Below are 3,743 nucleotides of genomic sequence, written 5' to 3'. Positions count from 1 at the left end.
AACCCCCATCCTGAAGCTATCTAGGAGCCCACGAAGGGTTGCCTCATTAGAACAAACGACATTCCTACCACCAAGGAAATTCCAAGGGATTTAGGAGCTCTGTGTCAGGAATTGGGGTAAAGATCAGATATTAGAACAGAAGTTGCTTTTAGCACCTTTATCCAAGGGATTTAAGAGCTCTGGCCGGGAGCTGAGGATGAACACCAAAGTATGTATTTCTTATTATATCACAATATTACAATGAATATATATTTACATATTCTTAAACCATAAATCTTTTTATATCGCTATCTCCCTAACTGGACATTCATTAACTCACACTCTCTGTTCTCCATTGACTTTTGTGCTACTCTTATTAGTTAGCAAGATGCTCCTGGAGTCTTTGTGCCTGAGCTTTTCCCCAAAACGTTTATTCCCTAGATGTGTGATTTAGAACAAACTACATAGCTTTTCTGAAGTTTCAGTCCTGCCATCTATAAAATTGGGATGGCTATTACACTAACCTCTTAGGACTGTTGGGAGATGTTGAGTGCCTAGTACAGGACTGGCATCGTATAAATAGTCATTGAATATTTATATATATATATATATATATATATATATATATATGTTATACACACATACATATGTTACTAAGCTGTAAAAAAAGAAAGGAAATCCTGCCATTTGCAACAATAAGGATGGACCTTAAGGATATTATGCTAAGTGAAATAAGTCAGACAGAGAAATATACACACTGTATGATTCACTTTTATGTAGAATCTAAAAGAACTTAGCTCACAGAAACAGAGTAGAATAGTGGTTGCCCGGGGCTGTGAGGTGATGCTGGTCAAAGGGTACAAATTTTCAGTTCTAAGATAAATAAGGTCTGGGGATCTAACGGAAGCATGGTGACTACAGGTAATAATATCGTATTGTGTACTTGAAATTGCCATGAGAGTAGAGCTTTACTGTTCTCACCATAACAACAGCAAAATAACAAAATGGTAATTATGTGAAGGATGTGTTAATTAGCCTCATTGTGGTGAATATTTCACAATAGATACTTGTATCAAATCATCACCTTATTCACCTTCAATTTATACAATATTATACGTTAATTTTACCTGAATAAAGCTGGAAAAAATAAATATTAACTTCTATTACTCTCCTTTTAATCTTCTTTTGGTTTTATCATTTGTGTACTCATTTAATTTTCTCATCTATATTGTAAAGTTCTACGGAACAAAGATTTTATCTTGCCTCATTTTGTTTTCTAATGACTATTATCTTATACAGTGATTAGTACTTAGAAATGAATATGGGCTTTGTGGTCAGAAAGATATGGGTTCACATGTGAATTCAAATCTAGGTTTTGATACTTGAGAACAAGCTTCATTTTTTTCATTTATACATTTTGAGTAATAAAAATACCAAGATCATAGGTACTATTGGGTTTCTATAACATAAAATGTACGAAGAACTTAGCACAGTACCTGGCACATAGTACAATATCTGCTAGTGTGGTGATTCTCTTGTTGCTATCACTTGCAAAACCAAACAAAAACTTATGTAAGTTTTGAAAATTATCAAAATTACGAGAGGAAATTTACAAGAATGTGAACTGACTACATAATCTGTTAAAATTCTTTCTCATGCATACAGTGAAATTAGTTGCACTTTTTTAAAATGGGGCAGAGTCTTATTCTAGACTCTTTAGCATTTTAGAGACAGCAAATTTTCCCCTCGATCAAGCAGCTCAGAAAATGGAGATGTAGGAGGGAGAATTAGTTTGTAAAAGAGAACACAAATCTTTAATGATGCTTTCTTTTTTTAAAAAATAAATTTATTTATTTATTTATTTTTGGCTGTGTTGGGTTTGTTGCTGCTCACGGGCTTTCTCTAGTTGTGGCGAGCAGGGACTACTCTTCATTGCGGTGAGCAGGCTTCTCATTGCCGTGGCTCCTCTTGTTGCAGAGCACGGGGCTCTAGAGCACAGGCTCAGTAGGTGTGGCGCACGGGCTTCGTTGCTCCGCAGCATGTGGGATCTTCCCGAACCAGGGCTCGAACCCGTGTCTCCTGCACTGGCAGGCGGATTCTTAACCACTGTGCCACCAGGGAAGCCCTAATGATGCTTTCCTGATGACCTCTTTTAGTATTTCTTGGCCTTCATTTCCTCTAATGGTAATCTCTAGCCAACATAAAAGTAGTAATTTGGAAAGGATTTCTACCTAACCTTATCTGCGCTCTCCTAATTTTTTTCCTTCTCTTTCTTTCCCTCATATCTGGGACAGGAGATCTAGCTCATCGTTTAATTTGAGTTTCAAAATATCCCTGTGTTGTATATAGGGCAGTTATAATTATAGCCAATTTAAAAATGAGAAACAGCCTGAGATAGGTTTACTATCCAAGGTCATACAACTGTAGTCACTGGTAGGCAGGAAAGGAACCTTTTCTTTAGACTCCAGATTCAGTGTTCTTCCTATCACATCAGCTGGTTGTGAGTTTCAAGAGTGCTTGGGCCAGACCATTATGCAATGGGTAGTTTTTAACTTGGCCTGAACTTTGTGCCTTTTGCCATCAACTCTCCAGTCAGTTGACAAGTGTCAACTTTGTTGTGAGCATAATAGTGCTTTATAACACTAGGAGACAAGAACAATTCAAACCCCCAAAACAAATGTAGCAAGAGAAGAAAAATGTTCATAACCAGAAACATATTAGCAAAATAATATGCTCTGCTGATGCGTTGAAATGAAAGCCTGTATATGGTTAGTTTCATGTCTGTTTGGTTCCTCCTTGGAATTACTAATACAGTACTGAATATTTGCTTAGGAAAAGCATGTTTTTAATGATAAAACTCAATTTTAAAAGTGCAAATCTTCCAGCAGAAAGCAGTCTATAAAGACACTATTCACTTGTATGAGATACCGGGTTTTTTGATGCCCAGTTATGCTTTGAGCCCACTCCTGAGAAAACAAACATCTCAGAATTCTTATTTTTATTTTTGAATTCTCCCCATAATGCTGAATATAGGCATTACGTTCTCATACACTAAAAAAATACCGAGAAAATATTATTCACTGATTTGTTACCTCACAGAACAAAAACACCTCCTGGTTTCTTGGAGGGGCTGGAGTCAGTAATTCATTGTAGACACAGTAAAAAGCAACTCTCAGCACAGCTGCCTGCTCCTGCCCTGAGTGATGACTGATGGGGGAAGAAGTAGGCAGAGAATGCTCTTAAGGATTTCTTGTAGGCAGGGTTCTTAACCTCAAGTTCATGGGTAACTTGGGGCTTCAGTGATAAACTTTACAAAGTCTGCAAACCACCACTAACAGTATGTAAATATATCTCCATACCTTTATATATACACCCTAACTGAAGCATATATAAACTTAGTCCCTTGTTAATAGTTCTGGTGTAAACCACCACTGTAGCTAACTTAGGGAACTAGATATCACAAGTCTCAAGAGAATTGTGTAGCCCACTGCTTCTTTTATAGAATCAGAGGCAATAGCTGAAATGTTGCATCTTCGCTATTGTAACTTTACTGCCCCAATCTCGTGTGGATTATGGGTAGGACAGAGTATTGTGATAATGTGCTTTGGACATAAATTTCAAGTGGAAGTTGCAAAGGTAAATAAGATTATGTTGCCTAATTCTGTTAAGTGTCCAAAAATATCCCATTACATTCATCATTAGTGATACCCATAAAAAATGTGGAATGAACAGCTATGTAAGGAATGATGAAGTGCTGGGAGAGC

This window comes from Neophocaena asiaeorientalis, unplaced genomic scaffold (assembly GCF_003031525.2).
Source record: "Neophocaena asiaeorientalis asiaeorientalis breed wild unplaced genomic scaffold, Neophocaena_asiaeorientalis_V1.1 scaffold130, whole genome shotgun sequence".
Lineage (NCBI taxonomy): Eukaryota > Metazoa > Chordata > Mammalia > Artiodactyla > Phocoenidae > Neophocaena > Neophocaena asiaeorientalis.
This window is presented reverse-complemented; position numbering follows the sequence as displayed.